Below are 22,668 nucleotides of genomic sequence, written 5' to 3'. Positions count from 1 at the left end.
CCGAAACAACTGGCCTCACTTCTGAGGGGTTTTATGACGGCAGGGAGAAGACGGAGGACAAGATAATAAACAGAGAGGGAGGGGAAAAAAAAGCCGTTTGGGTTGACAGGTTTTCCAGTACGCCGGTCAGACGTGATGGCACGTGAACAAAGGCTGATGCAGCGCGCCCTCAGAACGCTTCAGCAGCTGAACAACCCCACGTTTCAGGGGAAACACGCTCGCAAGGTTCAGGAAGAACTCAAAACCCAAACAAAAAACGGACCGCAAATAACGTTTTGGTTTTTTTATGTGGTTTATTGTACAAAATAACTGCAGTTTGCACTCACATGGCAATTAATCATGCTGACACATTACTTGCTGCGTTACGATGATGTAATACATATTTATTTATTAAAGAATCAAACAATATATTATTATGTTTTGTTACTAGAATTGAAGTGAATAAATATAAATTAATATTTTTAATTAATATTTAATTGAGCTTCTGCATACATTATTAAATAACCTCTTTGATTTATATTTGAATCCTGATAGTTTTATGATCATTTTCATTTCATGACTTTAATTGAAATTAGGATTTGCAGCTGAGATAGGCTCCAGCACCCCCCGCGACCCCAAAAGGGACAAGCGGTAGAAAATGGATGGATGGATTTTTTTTGTGTGATAATATTAATTGTATTTTTCCATTCTTGTAATTTTTTGTGAAGCACTTTGAACTGCCTTGTATACGAATTGTGCTCCGTAATTAAACTTGCCTTAATTAAACAATTACATAAATACAGTAATTATTATTATTTTATTATTATTACTATTATTATTACTATCATTATAATAATTATTATTATTATCATTGTTATTATCATTATTATTATTATTACAATTATTTATTATTATTACTATTATTATTTTTATTGTTATTTATTATTATTATTATTATCATTATTATAACTTATTATTACTATAATTATAATAATTATTATTATTATCATTATTATTATTATCATTATTATTACTATCATTATTATTATTATTATTATTAGTAGTAGTAGTAGTATTATTATTACAATTATGTATTATTACAATTATTATTATTATTATTGTTATTATCAATATTATTACCATCATCACTTTTATTATCATTATTACCATTATCATTATTATTATTATCATTGTTATTATCATTATTATTAATATTATTATTAAAATTATTTATTACTATTATTATTGTTATTATCATTATTATTATCATCATTATTAACATTATTGTCTGCATTTTAATTTTGCTTTTATTTTCTTTCATTTCACTTTGTTGTCTGTGAAGCACTTTGAGTCTGCCTTGTGTATGAAAAGCGCTATACAAATAAAGTTGCCTTGCCTTGCCTTGCCTTATTATTATTACCATTATTATTATTGTTATCATTATTATTATTATTATTATTAAAATTATTTATTACTATTATTATTGTTATTATCATTATTATTATCATCATTATTATCATTATTATTATTACCATTATCATTATTATTATTATCATTATTATTATCATTATTATTACAATTATTTATTATTATTATTACTATTATTATCATTATTATTATTATTGTTATTATTATTATTATCATTATCATCATAATTATTATTACCATTATCATTATTATTATTACCATTATCATTATTATTATTAAATACATTGAACATTATTTGTTGTAAAGAACATTCTAAATCAGTACATTGAATAAAAATAACAATAAATATCAAGTTATTACATAATTACTTTCAATAATTACAGTTTTTATTTACATGGTTAATATCAAATAAATGTAATAAATATCAAACCATACATTGAATAATGTTTCATTATTTATTGAAGAGGAAATTGTAAATCAAGACAATGAAGAAAAAAATGTGCGCTGCAAAAACAAATGACTCTTAAATGTAACAATGAATATTAATGTAATTAAATGAAATATTTAAATAAATACAGTTATTATTATTACTGGAGCTCGGGCTGTGAATCTTCAGTCACCACACAATTCGATTCAGAATCGATTCTCGATTCAAAATCTATACTTTTTCAATATTGGGTGCCAGTTCTATAATTAATTACATTCCTCCATAAAACAGATAATCAGCTTTGATCAATTTCTATATTACTTCAAATAAAACTGCTTTTGTTTAATACAATTCTACCCCAAAATACAAATAAGGCAGCAAGACACCACTTCTCTTTTCTAAAGTAAATGTGTACAGCAGATATAGATCATCTACATCTACTATAGGATTTTTCTGAGTGGCTGGACTGGACAGATTTTTTAAAAAATAAAATAAAAAATTAAGTGATCAAAAATCGTTACAAATAAGAACCGTGATTAATCTAAAAAATAAATAAATAAAAATTTGACACCGCTTGAGTCTTGCCTTCAGCCTGCATTACTATTATTATTATTGTCATTATTATTAAACACATTTAGTATACAGTACAGGCCAAAAGTTTGGACACACCTCATTTCAATGCGTTTTCTTTATTTTCATGACTATTTACATTGTAGATAGTCACATTAAAACTATGAATGAACACGTGGAGTTATGTACTTAACAAAAAAAAGGGGAAATAACTGAAAACATGTTTTATATTCAAGTTTCTTCAAAATAGCCACCCTTGGCTCTGATTACTCCTTTGCACACTCTTGGCATTCTCTCCATGAGCTTCAAGAGGTATTGGTTTTCACTTTCACGGGTGTCATAGTTTTAATGTGACAATCTACAATGTAAATAGTCATGAAAATACACATTAAACGAGAAGGTGCGTCCAAACGTTTGGCCTGTACTGTATATCAAATAATACATAAAAAATACTTAAAATTGATTAAAATATTTCTAATTTCCGACATGAAGAAAAATCTAAAAAAAAAGCGGAAAGGGTGTCAAAAGTAGCATTAATTATTCCAGAGTTTTTCGTCAAGTCTTTCCAGAAAACGTGCAAGCTCGTCCCGCCCTTTTTTGAACAAGTGCGTGGCTGCCAAGTTACCAGAGTACCGCTTTTATTTAATTTTTTATTGTTTTAATTTTTTTTCTTCTTTAATGCACCTGAAAGAGTGGCAATCAGAAATACTTTAATAATCCCTGAGGGGAAATTAAGAATATATATATATATATATATATATATATATATATATATATATATATATATATATATATATATATATATATATATATATATATATATATATATATATATATATATATATGTATGTCTTAATTAGATTATCCAAAAAATAGTGCTCGATACCGTGGTAGAGCGTAATATGCATGTGTGGGAAAAAATTACAAGACTATTTCATCTCTACAGGCCTGTTTCATGAGGGGTTTCCTCTATCCTCAGGAGATTTTTTTTTCTTTTTCCCCCTCAATCTCCTGAGGATTGAGGAAACCCCTCATGAAACAGGCCTGTAGAGATGAAATAGTCTTGTGATTTTTTCCCACATATATATATATATATATATATATATATATATATATATATATATATATATATATATATATATATATATATATATATATATATATATATATGTATATATATATATATAATATATATTATTTATTTATTTTTTATTATTTTTTATTTATTTTTTATTTATTTATTTATTTATTTTTAAGAATCCTCCTTTTACTTCCTTCATTTTACTTTATTTTTGATATTTTTCTCAACTTTTCTTTAACAATTTCCCTAGTGGATGAATAAAGTCTGCCTAAGTCTATATTATGACATAGTTTTGACTCTAATCCAATGAAATGTTGGTCTCCCACTCAGTGAAACATGTTCTACATTGGGGATAAGAGCCAAACACAACTGGCCTACTATCATTTCCGCCTTGTGTGGTGTGTGTTAGCGCGTGTCGGCGTGAACATCATCTGCAGACATGATATCTGTATCGGCGGCGACGCTGCTGGATGGCATCTTTCGGTCGGCGACGCTTCTTATTGTCACCTCCTGTCGGTTTTGTGCTGCTCTTTTTCTACCTCCTTCCTTCCGCCAGCTTGTGTCTGTCAGCCCTCGACTATCTTTACTCTCCACTGACTCTGGCTGGCATCTGTTAAGCTGCTAAAGACAAAATGCATATGCACGCATGCGTGTGTGTGTGTGTGTGTGTGTGTGTGTGTGTGTGTGTGTGTGTGTGTGTGTGTGTGTGTGTGTGTGTGTGTGTGTGTGTGTGTGTGTGTGTGTGTGTGTGTGTGTGTGTGTGTGTGTGTGTGTGTGTGTGTGTGTGTGTGTGTGTGTGTGTGGTCTTGTATTCCCACCCTTCTTGAGACACCAAGAAGGAAAATTATCTTCCATATGAGGAGGTGTGAACATAGTGATGACATAAATCATGGTCCCAATAACATTGCATCTAATAGAGAGCCAAATACTAGAGTCCGTGAACATTGCTCCAAAGTCAGGATTTTTTTTTGGGTTGATTTAATGTGCATACAAAAGTCAACATTGACAGGTGCAAAGGCAGCAATATATGATCAAACAAGAAGGACTTCCCTATTCATCTCCGCCAGGTGAACGGCTGATTGTACCACTTCCTGTGCTGACGTAAGACAAGCCATATGCGAGCATAGCATGAACAAATACACTACGCTACTAAGACTATAGTGGACATTAACACTTAGCTTCTACAGCTTGCTTGCCAAAAGTGCGGCACAGGGGCCATCTGTGGTCCCTGACTCCTTTGGCATCGGCCTTAAGCACGTTACAAAAATACAACAAAAATAGAGATCTCATTTGCACCCCCTGGTGGTGACATCCATCAAAAAGACGGTGGTCCCAAAAAGGATGAGATTTTTGAATTTTAAAAGTGTTCCCCCTCTGGTCAACATAACTTGAAGTAAATAATGAAGATTAAAAACTAATTACAAACAAAAAATAACAAAAGCAGTCTTTTTTTTCACAATGTGTCGACTTTTTTCTTATAAAAATGGGAACAATTTCTCATATTCTTTCTGTTTCTGTAATATTGCAATATTTTCTCCTAAAATTCTGACTTTTATGTAAAATTATTACTTTTTAATGCAAAACAGTGACATTTGTCATATATATTTCTGACTTTTATCACAAAATTGCCAATTTTTTTGTTGTTCTTGTAAAAACTGTGTTTTGAGTAAAATGATGACTTTTGTCATCATTTTGCCAAGTAAAATTCCTAAATTATTACAATATTGCCAACCTTTTTAAGTTTTCTCATAAAATTGTGACTTTTGTCGAGTAAAATTACGACTCTTTTCATAAAATATCCAAAATGTTAAGCTTCTTTTGTAAAATTGCGACAGTTATTGAGTAAAATTCCAACTTTTATCATAACAACGCACAAATGTTCAGTTTTTCTTGTCAAATTTTGACTTGCGTCGAGTAAAATAACGACTTTTATTATAACACTAATTATAAAATTTCATAAAATTGCCAAAACTTTAAGCTTTCCTTGTAAAATTGCGACTGTTATTGAGTAAAATTCCAACTTTTATCATAATATTGTACAGATTTTCAGTTTTTCTTGTAAAATTACAACTTTTTAATGTAAAATTATTACTTTTTAATGTAAAATGGTGACATTTGTCAAATGAAATTCTGACTTTCATAAAAATAATGCCATTTTATTTGTTGTTCTTGTAAAACAGAAAAACATTTGAGTAAAATGATGACTTTTTTCATTACTTTGCCAAGGGAAATTCCGATCATTATTATAATATTGCCAACATTTTTAAGTTTTTTTCTAAAATTGTGACTTTTGTCGAGTAAAATTACGACTCTTTTCATAAATATGCCAAAAGTTTAAGTTTTCCTTGTAAAATTGCGACTGTTATTGAGTAAAATTCCAACTTTTATCGTAATATTGCACAGATGTTCATTTTTTCTTGTAAAATTACGACTTTTTAATGTGAAATTATTACTTTTTAATGCAAAATGGTGACATTTGTCATGTACATTTCTGACTTTTATCACAATATTGCCATTTTTTTTGTTGTTCTTGTAAAACGCTGACATTTTTTGAGTAAAATTATGACTTTTGTCATCATTTTGCCAAGTAAAATTCTGATTATTATTACAATATTGCCAACATTTTAAAGTGTTCTCATACAATTGTGACTTTTGTCGAGTAAAATTACGACTCTTTTCGTAAAATTGCCAAAATGTTCAGCTTTTCTTGTAAAATTGCGACTGTTATTGAGTAAAATTCCAGCTTTTATCATAATATTGCACAAATGTTCAGTTTTTCTTGTCAAATTTTGACTTGCGTCGAGTAAAATGATGACTTTTATTATACAACACTGCCAAAATTCTACGTTTTTCTTGTGAAATTGTGACCTTTTTTCTTCTTTACGACTTTTTAATGTAAAGTTATTACTTTTTAATGCAAAATGGTGACATTTGTCATATACATTTCTGACTTTTATCACAATATTGCCATTTTTTTTGTTGTTCTTGTAAAACGGTGAAATTTTTTGAGTAAAATCATGACTTTTGTCATCATTTTGCCAAGTAAAATTCCGATTATTATTATAATATTATTATTATTATTATTATTATAATATTATTATTAAAATATTGCCAACATTTTAAAGTGTTCTCATACAATAGTGACTTTTGTCGAGTAAAATTACGACTCTTTTCCTAAAATTGCCAAAATGTTAAGCTTTTCTTGTAAAACTGCGACTGTCATTGAGTAAAATTCCAACTTTTATCATAATATTGCACACATGTTCAGTTTTTCTTGTCAAAATTTGACTTGCGTCGAGTAAAATGATGACTTTTATTATATAACACTGCCAAAATTCTACGTTTTTCTTGTGATATTGTGACCTTTTTCTTATGAAATTGTGACATTTTTTCCCAATAATGCCATTTTATTTGTTGTTCTTGTAAAACAGAAAACATTTTTAGTAAAATGATGACTTTTGTCATCATTTTGCCAAGTAAAATTCCGATTATTATTATAATATTGCCAACATTTTTAAAGTGTTCTCATACAATTGTGACTTTTGTCGAGTAAAATTACGATTTTTTTCATAAATATACCAAAACTTTAAGCTTTTCTTGTAAAACTGCGACTGTTATTGAGTAAAACTCCAACTTTTATCATAATATTGCACAAATGTTCAGTTTTTCTTGTCAAATGTTGACTTGCGTCGAGTAAAATGACGACTTTTATTATAACACTGCCAAAATTCTACGTTTTTCTTGTGAAATTGTGACCTTTTTTCTTCTTTACGACTTTTTAATGTAAAGTTATTACTTTTTAATGCAAAATGGTGACATTTGTCATATACATTTCTGACTTTTATCACAATATTGCCATTTTTTTTGTTCTTGTAAAACAGTGACATTTTTGAGTAAAATTATGACTTTTGTCATCATTTTGCCAAGTAAAATTCCGATTATTATTATAATATTGCCAACATTTTAAAGTGTTCTCATACAATTGTGACTTTTGTCGAGTAAAATTACGATTTTTTTCATAAATATGCCAAAAGTTTAAGCTTTTCTTGTAAAACTGCGACTGTTATTGAGTAAAACTCCAACTTTTATCATAATATTGCACAATTGTTCAGTTTTTCTTGTCAAATGTTGACTTGCGTCGAGTAAAACGACGACTTTTATTATAACACTGCCAAAATTCTACGTTTTTCTTGTGAAATTGTGACCTTTTTTCTTGTGAAATTCCAACTCATTTTTCACAACAAGCTTTTTTTTATACGTGCATAGTATGTATATATTACTAATGCTGTAAATACACTTCTTTATATATCTAGAAAGGCTGGTCCTAAAGAGGGAGGCTTTTTTCTCACGTCTCCAGAAGGTACGAAGTACAAAAATATGTGTGTGTGTGTGTGTGTGTGTGTGTGTGTGTGTGTGTGTGTGTGTGTGTGTGTGTGTGTGTGTGTGTGTGTGTGTGTGTGTGTGTGTGTGTGTGTGTGTGTGTGTGTGTGTGTGTGTGTGTGTGTGAATTTGTTGGTCTTGCTGGGTTGGATTTGAACAAGCCGATGCCTGTTCTGCCCCGGTGGCCTATGAAATGAGAAAGGCAGCCACTGTGTTGCAGACCTCCACTGATAAATCTAACAGGGTTACCCCTCCATGTGTGAATCTGAGCGTGTGTGTGTGTGTGTGTGTGTGTGTGTGTGTGTGTGCATATGCATACAGTACGCGTGTCTACAAATGGCTATCATCTGTGTTTGCGTTCAACTTTGGTGAGATTTCATTGCACACTTCAAAGAATGCGTCTTCTATCGCAGCCTCAACATTGACATTGAAACGCCAGAAATTCGTTTTTTTTCTCCCCCTTGTTTTGTCTCATTTCCATCCACGGGCACGGTTTTGTCCCCGGATGACAGGAGGTGGTGTCAGCGTTCAAAGATACGTGGGAAAAGAGACTAGGAGTGCGCAGCCGAGCGGGCACGCACGCGATGGTAAGGTCGGGCGTCGACGACGGGAAGTCACTTGAACGCACCACGTGGCGACATCATTCGACAGGGTTCCACGGAAAGTCTCCAGGGAGTTTTCCTCGCCAAAGCAACAATTGTAAAGTGAATTATATTTATATAGCGCTTTTCTCTAGTGAGTCAAAACGCTTTTTTTAAAGCAGTGTGGGTGGCACTGGGAGCTGGTTGGGTAAAGTGTCTTGCTCAAGGACACAACGGCAGTGGCGGAAGCGGGGATCGAACCCGGAACCCTCAAGTTGCTGGCACCACCGCTCTACTCACCGAGCTGTAAACCCACCAACATGCACCGGGTGATGGCGTTAAAAAGTCATGTTTGATCGTCTAATTGCCTTCTCTTTATTAGCTCACTAGCCCGAATTTCACGTTGGAAATCAGAAATTCCACCAAATAGTTTAATAATGCAACAGATATTATATCATCATACATTCCAAACATTTTTGGGGTAAAAACATACGTAAATCTCTACTTAGCCTTATGATTACAAAGCAAGTTATGCATCAAATTGTACCCGTAAACATGACAATGAATATATTTTTTAAAAGCTCGGTCTTCAGAATTTTACCATAAGAAAAAAACTGTGGTAGCATTTTTACATTTACAGTAATACACTGTGAAAACAGCAACCATATTTTTGATGCAAAAAAACTAACCAAAAACTGGCAGCTCAATCACCAGAATTTTACAGTAAAATAATGTGACAATTTTACTATAAATTTTATGGGAAAATTCTGGCCTTTTTTTGACCGCAAAATCAAAAATATTTTTTTTTTCTTACAGTGCAGGTAAAATATACATTTACTAATCAAATCTAGAGGTAATGGTGTGACAATATCATCCTTATACATGTATGTTTTCTTTTATCAATGTTACAAGGGGGCAGCCAAAACTGCAACGTGGCCGTCAATGAAAACAAGTTTGACACCCCTTGTCTACATCAAAACTGATAAAAATAAATTAAAAAAAGATTTTAGACTTTTTTTTTTTAATCGATCAAAAATCGTTAAAAATAAGAACTGCGATTAATCAGAATTGTATTTTATTTTTTGACACCCAAGCCCAAACTGCAACATGGTCCTCAATGAAAACAAGTTTGACACCCTTTGTCTACATCAAAACAGATTAAAAAAAAAAAAAAAAAATCGATTTTAGATTTTTTTTTTAATCGATCAAAAATCGTTAGAAATAAGAACCAAGATTAATCTGAAAATCGATGATTTTATTTTTTTACATTGCTTGAGTCTTGCCTTCAGCCCGCAATTGTACAGTAAAATAGAGCCTGACCATTTTACTGTAAATTTTATGGTAAAATTATGCAATTTTTTTCACTGCAAAACCTACATTTTTTTTTTTTTTACAGTTTAGGTAAAATATACATTTACTAATCAAATACATAGGTAATGGTGTGACAATATCTAATCATTATACATACAACGATTTTAGATTTTTTTTATAATCGATCAAAAATCGTTACAAATAAGAACCGCGGTTAATCTAAAACATTTTTTTGACACCCCTTGTCTACATCAAAACTGATATAAAAAAAAATATATATTTTTTTGACACCCCTTGTCTACATCAAAACTGATATAAAAAAAATAAACATTTTTGACACCCCTTGTCTACATCAAAACGGTTTTAGATTTTTTTTAATCGATCAAAAATCATTACAAATAAGAACCGCGATTAATCTGAAAATCTTTTCTTTTTTTTGACACCCCTTGTCTACATCAAAACAGCTTTAAAAAAAAAAAGATTTTAGATTTTTTTTTTAATCGATCAAAAATCGTTACAAATAAGAACCGCGGTTAATCTAAACATTTTTTTTGACACCCCTTGTCTACATCAAAACAGATTAAAAAAAATATATAAAAATTTTAGTTTTGTTTTTTTAATCGATCAAAAATCGTTACAAATAAGAACCGCGATTAATCTAAAAATGTTTTATTATTTTTTTGACACCCCTTGTTTACATCAAAACAGATAAAATAAAAAAAAACATTTTTAGATTTTTTTTTTTAATCGATCAAAAATCGTTACAAATAAGAACCGCGATTCATCTGAAAATCTTATTATTTCTTGACACCCCTTGTCTACATCAAAACTGATATAAAAAATAATAATTTTTTGACACCCCTTGTCCACATTAAAACTGATATATATTAAAAAAAAAACGGTTTTAGATTTTTTTTTAATCGATCAAAAATCGTTACAAATAAGAACCGCGATTCATCTGAAAATCGTATTATTTCTTGACACCCCTTGTCTACATCAAAACTGATATAAAAAAAAAAAAAATTTGACACCCCTTGTCTACATTAAAACTGATATATAAAAAAAAAAAACGGTTTTAGATTTTTTTTTTAATCGATCAAAAATCATTACAAATAAGAACCGCGATTAATTTGAAAATCTTTTCTTTTTTTTGACACCCCTTGTCTACATCAAAACAGCTTTAAAAAAAAAAAAGATTTTAGATTTTTTTTTTAATCGATCAAAAATCGTTACAAATAAGAACCGCGGTTAATCTAAACATTTTTTTTGACACCCCTTGTCTACATCAAAACAGATGAAAAAAAATATATAAAAATTTTAGTTTTTTTTTTTAATCGATCAAAAATCGTTACAAATAAGAACCGCGATTAATCTAAAAATGTTTTATTATTTTTTTGACACCCCTTGTTTACATCAAAACAGATAAAATAAAAAAAACATTTTTAGATTTTTTTTTTTAATCGATCAAAAATCGTTACAAATAAGAACCGCGATTCATCTGAAAATCTTATTATTTTTTGACACCCCTTGTCTACATCAAAACTGATATAAAAAAAAAAAATTTTTTTTTGACACCCCTTGTCTACATCAAAACAGATTAAAAAAAATATATAAAAATTTTAGTTTTGTTTTTTTAATCGATCAAAAATCGTTACAAATAAGAACCGCGATTAATCTAAAAATGTTTTCATTATTTTTTTGACACCCCTTGTTTACATCAAAACAGATAAAATAAAAAAAAACATTTTTAGATTTTTTTTTTTTAATCGATCAAAAATCGTTACAAATAAGAACCGCGATTCATCTGAAAATCTTGTTATTTTTTTACACCCCTTGTCTACATCAAAACAGATAAAAAAAAATTAAATACATTTTAGATTTTTTTTTTTTTAGTCGATCAAAAATCGTTACAAATAAGAACCGCGATTCATCTGAAAATCTTGTTATTTTTTTACACCCCTTGTCTACATCAAAACAGATTAAAAAAAATTAAATACATTTTAGATTTTTTTTTTTTTAGTCGATCAAAAATCGTTACAAATAAGAACCGCGGTTAATCTGAAAATCTATTATTTTGAGTCTTGACTCTTGCCTTCAGCCCGCAACACCCACAATGCATTGCGTTTACTACGTCCCACTTTCAAGCCCTATCAATTAATTTTAACCTGAAAAAAAAATAAATCCCTAATATTCCCTTGGAAACGTCCCCTTTTTTTCCCCCAAATGCCAACGTTGACAGCTGTGGACTACATGCTTATTGCCGTCATTGTCACCTTGGACTACTTTTCAGTACACTATTTTAATTAGCGCTAGGCTACCGTTAAAGTTGCGTCAAGAACCGTATTGGCGCTACCCTTATGTACATCATCTTGATGTAAGTTGGATGCTCTTTATGGCTATATGCCTGCCATATATCATCAATACGTGTGTGTGTGTGTGTGTGTGTGTGTGTGTGTGTGTGTGAGTGTGTAAAAAACAGCCTGAGACATTATCTTCAAGCCGTGACAGCTGTAATTGTGGAGCACAATAAAATGGCTGCAGGGTGACACCTCTAACCACCTTCTATTAACACACACTTACACCACCCCCCGTTCCCCATTCCCTCCTGATGTCTCTCACACACACACACACACACACATACACACACACACACACACAAACACACACACGTGCACAAACAAGTGATTTCTCTCTGGTCAAACAGGGAAATAAGCATCTTCAAAGCCATCAAAGCTGAGTGCCTTGAGGTAGTCGGGTCTGATTCGTGTGTATATGCTGATGTCTTGATTATACGTGTCAATATATATACTTATACTCGCCAACAGGCAACAAAAAAAAACAAATGGAGGTGTGGAAGGAAAAGGAATGGGTAGAGACGAGAGGTACGCAGATGTCTGTTCACTGTGGTTGTAGTTATATTGTAATTTGCATCCTGTACCTGATTTAGTAGCATGAAAAGGGTAAAATAATCGAAAACATGAAAAAATATACGATGTACGGTGGAACCTTGATTTACGAACGCCTCGGTGGGCGAACCGTGTGTTAGCGCACAGACGCTTAACGTATTTTACGGACTATAAGGCGCATTTAAATAAATTAGGCCCGAAAAGCCGACTGAAAGCCGATTTATACACACATATACTTATATATATATATATATATATATATATATATATATATATATATATATATATATATATATATATATATATATATATATATATATATATATATATATATATATATATGTACTCTTTTTATATATATATATATATATATATATATATATATATATATATATATATATATATATATATATATATATATATATATATATATATATATACATGGATAGATTGATATACTGTACTTAAATGTATAATAGACTGTATTTATATTATTCACATGTGAATAATGCTGTATAATAGACTGTATTTATATTATTCACATGTGAATAATGCTGTATAATAGACTGTATTTATATCACATGTGAATAATGCTGTATAATAGACTGTATTTATATCACATGTGAATAATGCTGTGTAACAGACTGTATTTATATTATTCACATGTGAGTAATGCTGTATAATAGACTGTATGTATATTATTCACATGTGAATAATGCTTTAAAATAGACTGTATTTATATTATTCACATGTGAATAATGCTGTATAATAGTGTAATAGGTGTAATTTGTAATGGATTTAAATAGGTGTAATTAAACATTTTTTATGGTTTATGGACATTTTTTTATCGTATCCACAAAGTTCAGTGAGCATGTGTGACCATGTCTGTTGACATGTTGGGTTAGTTGGATTTAAAAAAATTTTTGTTTTTTTACATCATGACTAGGGAAGGTTATTTGCATTGGGTCATATAAGTGAATGCTTGTATGTAAAACATTTAAATTATAAGTAAATAAATAAAATTACAGATCCTTCCTTTCCTGTGTTGTCACTAAATCACCTCCCTTCCAGATGCAAACAAACCGTAGACATTCTGAACGTTCGGCGTTAAATTGGCCTCCGCCCCCCCAACCCCCCTCTCCTCCCTTCCTCCGTCCAGGTCTCGGTGCCTCTCCGGGTTGTCAGAGGACACGTCAGGACTTAATGCTTTCCAATCTTCTCCCCAACACACACTGTCGCCTCTCATTTACAGAGCCGCTGACAAGGATGGCCGCCGTCTCCACGCCTTCATGCCGCCCACTCCTCCCTGCCTCTGCTGTGCTCACAAGTCATTAGTCCACCTTCGCTCTACCACCTGAGCCATTAGCCGGACTTCTCACGTCACCCCAGGTATGTATTGATAGCATTCTCACACGCTTTTATTCACTTTTCTGTAAGCGCTCATCCACTCCTGGCCGGTGTGACCAAGTCTAACACTCGCTCCGTGTGTAGTCATCGTCTTCTCTCCAACACTTTCCTATCTATTTGTCTCCGTGTCAGCGTTCGCCACCTCAGACCGCCACTTTAGCCCCCCTTACCATGCTGCTGCCACGCCAGCAAGAGTAAACACTAGTTGCCCGGCATCAATCACGTAGCGCGCACACACACACACACAAACACACACAAACACACACACACACACACACACACACGCATACACACACAGGTCTCCAATTTCCCCGGCTTCCCTCCTCCCAACAATTGAACACAGAACACAGTCACAACAACCTCAAACGAGACAATATGCGGCGTGTGTGTGTGTGTTTCTTGTATTTCTACCCTTCTTGAGACATGAAGAAGGAAAAGTATCTTCCATATGAGGAGGTGTGAACAAGTGATGACATAAATCATGGTCCCAATAACATTGCATCTAATAGACAATGTCTCATTTGCACCCCTGCTGGTCAAAATGAGGGTGGTCCCCCCAAAAAAAATTACTGTCAACATATGAAATAACAAGTGTGTGGAAAAATTTGAAGTGCCCCCCCCCCTCTGGTCACCATATAAAATAACAAGTGTGGTTAAGAAATTGAAATGCGCCCCCTTTGGCCAAAATTAATAAAACAAGTAAAAATAAATATGTACATAGAGACATACTGTAATAACTTGAAGTAAATAATGAAGATTAAAAACCAATTACAAACAATAATAATAATAATAATAATATATTTTATTTGTAAAAAAGCACTTTACATTGAGCAAACAACCTCAAAGTGCTACAGTGTATTAAAAAAATTAAATAAAAAGATAATAAAAATAAATAAAAATAAAAATTAGAGCAGCCTAATAGCTAGAAATAGTATGCATATATCTAAAAAAAGGCTTTTTTTTTTAAAAAAAAGAAGGGTTTTTAAGCCTTTTTTTAAAAGCATCCACAGTCTGTGGTGCCCTCAGGTGATCAGGGAGAGCGTTCCACAGACTGGGAGCGGCGGAGCAGAAAGTCCGGTCTCCCATTGTTCGTGGCTTTGTCCTCGGAGGTTGGAACATAAATGAACTAAAAGCAGTCTTTTTCTCACAATGTGTCGACTTTTTCCTGATAAAATTGGGAACGATTTCTCATATTCTTTCTGCTTCTGTACCATTGCGACATTTTCTCGTAAAATTCTGACTTTTTTTAATGTAAAATTATTATTTTTTAATGCGAAATGGTGACATTTGCCGTATAAAATTCGGACTTTTATCACAACATTGCCCATTTTTTTGTTGTTCATGTAAAATAGTGACATTTTGTGAGTAAAATTCTGACTATAATTATAATATTGCCAAAATGTTTAAGTTTTCTTATAAAACTGTGACTTTTGTCGAGTAAAATTACGACTCTTTTCATTAAATTGCCAACATTTTCAGCTTTTGCTTGTAAAATTGCGACTTGTTATTGAGTAAAATTCCAACTTTTATCATAACATTGCACAAATGTTCAGTTTTTCTTGTCAAATGTTGACTTGCGTGGAGTAAAATGAGGACTTTTATTATAACACTGCCAAAATTCTACGTTTTTCTTGTGAAATTGTGACCTTTTTCTCGTGAAATTCCAACTCATTTTTCACAACAAGCTTTTTTTATATGTGCATAGTATGTATATATTATTAATGTTGTAAATACACTTCTTTATATATCTAGAATGGCTGGTCCTAAAGAGGCAGGCTTTTTTTCTCAGGTCTCCAGAAGGTACGAAATACACAAATGTGTGTGTGTGTGTCTGTTTGTGTGTGTGTGTGTGTGTGTGTGTGTGTGTTGTACTTCTTGAGACATCAACAAGGAAAAGTAGCTTCCATATGAGGACCGTTGAACAAGTTAGGACCGAAACCATGGTCCCAATACGGAAAACCATTGCATCTACCACCCCTGGTGGTGAAATATATCTAAATTAGAGGGACTCTGTTGCAAGTCTTGTGTATTCTTTGTAACTTGTTTGTGTGTGCTATGGCTATTGCGTTTATTATTTTTTCCTGGTCTCAGTCTGGATCCCCTTCACGAGAGTCCGGCCTGAGACTGAATTTTTTTTTTTACGGCCGAAAAGAGCGCAAATAGAGGCGTTCAAGAACCGAGCTCCCACTGTACTGAGGTACGTTGGGGTGTGGGTACGTACCGTGAAGTGAAGTACGTGTGTTAGCTTGTTCAGTCGTGCATAATTGCGTAAAGAAGTGCTCTGGAACTCGACAGTGAAGCAAACAAAACCCGAGCTGACAGACTGGCAAACACTACCTGGGCCTTGTTAAAGCGTCTACCCGAGCAGCATAAGATGTTGATTTGCTGTCGCTGAGTCGACTCTCATCCGCTCGCCCTCTGTCTCCCTTACCTTCTCCCATAAAGGGGAGATTCTACTACGGGTGTAAAGAACGATGTCGTTGTACGCCACAAGCGCACTTAAGACCCGGGGGTCGTCTTCCTGTGCGGGTTCAATCAGCACTGTGCTAATTGGTAGGAACAACAGCAACACTTTGGCAGTATATAATCTTTTATGCCTCTTTCTTTATCGCCCGCTTTAATGTTTGCCGGCGTATGTTCCCCCGGCTTTATGTCCGCGCTCCGCTCCGGCGCCTCCACGCACGGCGCCACGGTCCTAATGAGACCCCGTCCGTGAGAGAGGAGGGGGGGTGGCCCCCCGGAAACCGGGGCGGAGGAAGGGGAGCGTGATAAGCTTCTTAACGATGATGACTGCGGAGCCTCTCTCTCGCCGCAATCAACACACTTTGCTATCAGTAATTACAATGCTAATTAGCCCCCGGGAGTTAACGGGGACCGGTGTATTACAAGGGCTTGATTAGGGCCGGGCTATTCCTGCGGGAGGGATTTGCGCTCGCACGCCATTGGCGGAGAGAGCCGTCAGTTATGACCTCTCCTCCAGCTTGGCGTGATTAGGGCTGATTAGGGCGAATTAAGGGAGCGGGATAACAGCTGGGATCACCAGACCCCCGGCTTCAGTCGAGTATAAGTACTATCAAATAAGACATTTCACAACTACTGTTGTCCCCATACCCAATATTTTGGTACCGGTACCGGTACCAAAATTATTTTGGTACTTTTTGATATTTTTCTAAATAAAGGGGACCACAAAAAATGTCATTATTGTCTTTATTGGAACAAAAAATGTTAGTGTACAGGAAACATATGTTTATTATTGTCATTTAGTCCTTAAATAAAATAGTGAACATACTAGACAACTTGTCTTTTAGTAGTAAGTAAACAAACAAAGACTCCTAATTAGTCTGCAGTAACATATTGTGTCATTTATACACCTATTATTTTGTCTACATTGTGAGGGACAAACTGTAAAAAAAAATTATTAATCGACTTGTTCATTTACTGTTAATATCTGCTTATTTTCTGTTTTAACATTTACTTTTTTTTTCAAGGTAGCAAACCTTTAAAATAAGGTAAAGTTTGTCTCGCTACTGTATTGGAAATGTTCTAATAAAGTAGTCAAACAAAATTGTCTTTCTTGGATTTACTTGAGTAGCTCGAGCATCCTAAAAGGCACAGGTCACATTCATGTAAGGAGTACACAATAGGAAGTACTGGTACCAAAATGTATTTTGATATTTTTTGTTACTTTTCTAAATAAAGGGGACCACAAAAAATGTCATTATTGTTTTTATTGTAACAAAAAATGTTAGTGTACATGAAACATATGTTTATTATTGTCATTTAGTCCTTAAATAAAATAGTGAACATACTAGACAACTTGTCTTTTAGTAGTAAGTAAACAAACAAAGACTCCTAATTAGTCTGCAGTAACATATTGTGTCATTTATACACCTATTATTTTGTCTACATTGTAAGGGACAAACTGTAAAAAAAAATTATTAATCGACCTGTTCATTTACTGTTAATATCTGCTTATTTTCTTTTTTTAACATTTACTATTTTTTTTTCAAGGTAGCAAACCTTTAAAATAAGGTAAAGTTTGTCTTGCTACTGTATTGCAAATTGTCTAATAAAGTAGTCAAACAAAATTGTCTTTCTTGGATTTACTTGAGTAGCTCGAGCATCCTAAAAGGCACAGGTCACATTCATGTAAGGAGTACACAATAGGAAGTACTGGTACCAAAATATATTTTGATATTTTTCGTTACTTTTCTAAATAAAGGGGACCACAAAAAATGTCATTATTGTTTTTATTGTAACAAAAAATGTTAGTGTACATGAAACATATGTTTATTATTGTCATTTAGTCCTTAAATAAAATAGTGAACATACTAGACAACTTGTCTTTTAGTAGTAAGTAAACAAACAAAGACTCCTAATTAGTCTGCTGACGTATGCAGTAACATATTGTGTCATTTATATACCTATTATTTTGTCTACATTGTGAGGGACAAACTGTAAAAAAAAATTATCAATCGACTTGTTCATTTACTGTTAATATCTGTTTATTTTCTGTTTTAACATTTACTTTTTTTTTTAAGGTAGCAAACCTTTAAAATAAGGTCAAGTTTGTCTCGCTACTGTATTGGAAATTTTCTAATAAAGTAGTCAAACAAAATTGTCTTTCTTGGATTTACTTGAGTAGCTCGAGCATCCTAAAAGGCACAGGTCACATTCATGTAAGGAGTACGCAATAGGAAGTACTGGTACCAAAATATATTTTGATATTTTTTGTTACTTTTCTAAATAAAGGGGACCACAAAAAAATGTCATTATTGTCTTCATTGTAACAAAAAATGTTGGTGTACATGAAACATATGTTTATTATTGTCATTTAGTCCTTAAATAAAATAGTGAACATACTAGACAACTTGTCTTTTAGTAGTAAGTAAACAAACAAAGACTCCTAATTAGTCTGCAGTAACATATTGTGTCATTTATACACCTATTATTTTGTCTACATTGTGAGGGACAAACTGTAAAAAAAAATTATTAATCGACTTGTTCATTTACTGTTAATATCTGCTTATTTTCTGTTTTAACATTTACTTTTTTTTTCAAGGTAGCAAACCTTTAAAATAAGGTAAAGTTTGTCTCGCTACTGTATTGGAAATGTTCTAATAAAGTAGTCAAACAAAATTGTCTTTCTTGGATTTACTTGAGTAGCTCGAGCATCCTAAAAGGCACAGGTCACATTCATGTAAGGAGTACACAATAGGAAGTACTGGTACCAAAATGTATTTTGATATTTTTTGTTACTTTTCTAAATAAAGGGGACCACAAAAAATGTCATTATTGTTTTTATTGTAACAAAAAATGTTAGTGTACATGAAACATATGTTTATTATTGTCATTTAGTCCTTAAATAAAATAGTGAACATACTAGACAACTTGTCTTTTAGTAGTAAGTAAACAAACAAAGACTCCTAATTAGTCTGCAGTAACATATTGTGTCATTTATACACCTATTATTTTGTCTACATTGTAAGGGACAAACTGTAAAAAAAAATTATTAATCGACCTGTTCATTTACTGTTAATATCTGCTTATTTTCTTTTTTTAACATTTACTATTTTTTTTTCAAGGTAGCAAACCTTTAAAATAAGGTAAAGTTTGTCTTGCTACTGTATTGCAAATTGTCTAATAAAGTAGTCAAACAAAATTGTCTTTCTTGGATTTACTTGAGTAGCTCGAGCATCCTAAAAGGCACAGGTCACATTCATGTAAGGAGTACACAATAGGAAGTACTGGTACCAAAATATATTTTGATATTTTTCGTTACTTTTCTAAATAAAGGGGACCACAAAAAATGTCATTATTGTTTTTATTGTAACAAAAAATGTTAGTGTACATGAAACATATGTTTATTATTGTCATTTAGTCCTTAAATAAAATAGTGAACATACTAGACAACTTGTCTTTTAGTAGTAAGTAAACAAACAAAGACTCCTAATTAGTCTGCTGACGTATGCAGTAACATATTGTGTCATTTATATACCTATTATTTTGTCTACATTGTGAGGGACAAACTGTAAAAAAAAATTATCAATCGACTTGTTCATTTACTGTTAATATCTGTTTATTTTCTGTTTTAACATTTACTTTTTTTTTTAAGGTAGCAAACCTTTAAAATAAGGTCAAGTTTGTCTCGCTACTGTATTGGAAATTTTCTAATAAAGTAGTCAAACAAAATTGTCTTTCTTGGATTTACTTGAGTAGCTCGAGCATCCTAAAAGGCACAGGTCACATTCATGTAAGGAGTACACAATAGGAAGTACTGGTACCAAAATATATTTTGATATTTTTTGTTACTTTTCTAAATAAAGGGGACCACAAAAAAATGTCATTATTGTCTTCATTGTAACAAAAAATGTTGGTGTACATGAAACATATGTTTATTATTGTCATTTAGTCCTTAAATAAAATAGTGAACATACTAGACAACTTGTCTTTTAGTAGTAAGTAAACAAACAAAGACTCCTAATTAGTCTGCAGTAACATATTGTGTCATTTATACACCTATTATTTTGTCTACATTGTGAGGGACAAACTGTAAAAAATGGATTATTAATCTACTTGTTCATTTACTGTTAATATCTGCTTATTTTCTGTTTTAACATGTTCTATCTACACTTCTGTTAAAATGTAATAATCACTTATTCTTCTCTTCTTTGATACTTGACACTGGTTTTGGATGATACCACACATTTAGGTATCGATGCGATACCAAGTAGTTACAGGATCATACATTGGTCATATTCAAAGTCCTCATGTGTCCAGGGACGTATTTACTGACTTTATATATGGAGAATATTGCACATCTCGTTCCTGGCACCTCTTCTCACCATCCAAACCTAATCAAGACCAATGTGTGTGTATTTGCAAAGATAAAAATCCATGGTGGATTCGTTGTTATGTTTTATTTTGATACTTTTCTAAATAAAGGGAACCACAAAAAAATGTCATTATTTTCTTTATTGTAACAAAAAATGTTAGTGTACATGAAACATATGTTTATTATTGTAATTTAGTCCTTAAATAAAATAGTGAACTTGTCTTTTAGTAGTAAGTAAACAAACAAAGACTCCTAATTAGTCTGCTGACCAGAAAATGAGGTAGAACAGTTCTAAAGGCAAAGGAAGGAGGAAGAAAGCAATATAGGGTAAAAAAGGGTATGGTTGAGGTTAAGGGTGGGTGGGAAGGTAAACTGTGTTTATTGTGTGCGTGTTTGCCACAGCTGGCAAATAGCTGCGGAGTTAACCCGGCAACCCAAACTGCCATTAGACTTATTGTCAGCATATTTATCAACCTGTTAAACAAAAAAAGTTTAGGAATGTATTGGCCGAGAGAGACGCAGTTTGTTTTTACGGGTCTTCAGACTTGTGGGGGGTTGGGCTACTTCCTAAGCGCACACCCATCACCGCAATAAACACACCGTCAAACACACCTGCTGCTGTATACTTGTTTGTTTGTCTAATTGCTGCTGGGCAACAGTGAGACACCTGTTTATGTTCTTGTTTCATCCCAGAGGACGAGAAGACTAGAAGGTGACACATCAAGTCCTGCTAAGACCAGCTCTTGCATATTTCATCTGCCTGCATATAGACCGCTCATTTAGGTAGCACACACACCTACATACACACACACACTCACCATGTCACTCTGCTCCCCACAGGCAAGTGATCGAGTGAAGACCTTCGACCTGACTGGTGTATGTGGGTGTGGTACATTGGTATGTACATTGTTATGTGCCCCAGACCGTGCTAATATGCTCGTACACAAAATAACCTTTCACCTTCACATCGCGATTCTTATCCAACCCGATTCTAAGTCCATTGAGGGAAAAATGTTTTTATATAAGTAGTAACTCAAACCTAACGTTGAAACAACATGCTTTTTGACGACGTTTAATCAATGTTGGGTTCTGACGTTGATTTGACCTTTGAAATTTGGTCATTTTTCAACCTTTATTCGACAACACAAATACAACGTTGAAACAACATTCTTTTTGACAACATTTGATCAATGTTGGGTTGAGACGTTGATTTGACCATTGAAATTTGGTCATTTCCCAACCAATATTCTACAACACAAACCTAACGTTGAAACAACATACTTTTTGACGACGTTTATTTGACCATTGAAATTTGGTCATTTTCTAAACCAATATTCTACGACACAAATTTTTTTGACGATTTTTATTTAATGTCGGGTTCTGACGTTGATTTGATCTTTGCATTTTGGTAATTTTTCTAACCAATATTCTACAACACAAATACAACGTTGAAACAACATGCTTTTTGACGACGTTTAATCAATGTCAGGTTCTGACGTTGATTTGACCATTGAAATTTGGTAATTTCCCAAAAATTATTCTACAACACAAATACAACGTTGAAACAACATGCTTTTTGACGATGTTTAATCAATGTTGGGTTCTGATGTTGATTTGACCATCGAATTTTGGTCATTTTTTAACCTTTATTCTACAACACAAATACAACGTTGAAACAACATGCTTTTTGACGACGTTTAATTAATGTCAGGTTGTGACGTTGATTTGACAACTGAAATTTGGTCGTTTTCCCAACCAATATT

At 32.6% G+C, this 22,668-nt stretch overlaps 1 protein-coding gene and 1 long non-coding RNA gene across 6 annotated transcripts in view; one reads left to right on the top strand and one right to left on the bottom strand.

The window, feature by feature from the left end:
* The window catches only part of rnf220a (ring finger protein 220a), a 390,449-nt gene that overhangs the window by 233,139 nt on the left and 134,642 nt on the right, over positions 1-22,668 (bottom strand). The gene's annotated exons all lie outside the window — the stretch shown is intronic.
* The window catches only part of LOC133665182 (uncharacterized), a 92,525-nt gene that overhangs the window by 44,777 nt on the left and 25,080 nt on the right, over positions 1-22,668 (top strand). For 2 of the 4 annotated variants that reach the window (XR_009828712.1, XR_009828715.1), the window contains exons 3-4: positions 13,916-14,052; positions 21,746-21,802. This is a non-coding gene — a long non-coding RNA (uncharacterized LOC133665182). Of the gene's footprint in view, positions 1-13,915; positions 14,053-21,598; positions 21,618-21,745; positions 22,421-22,668 lie in introns of those variants that run through there. The other 2 variants (XR_009828714.1, XR_009828713.1) reach the window with 2 other exon arrangements.

The sequence above is a fragment of the Entelurus aequoreus genome, linkage group LG14, assembly GCF_033978785.1.
Source record: "Entelurus aequoreus isolate RoL-2023_Sb linkage group LG14, RoL_Eaeq_v1.1, whole genome shotgun sequence".
Lineage (NCBI taxonomy): Eukaryota > Metazoa > Chordata > Actinopteri > Syngnathiformes > Syngnathidae > Entelurus > Entelurus aequoreus.
This window is presented reverse-complemented; position numbering and strand designations above follow the sequence as displayed.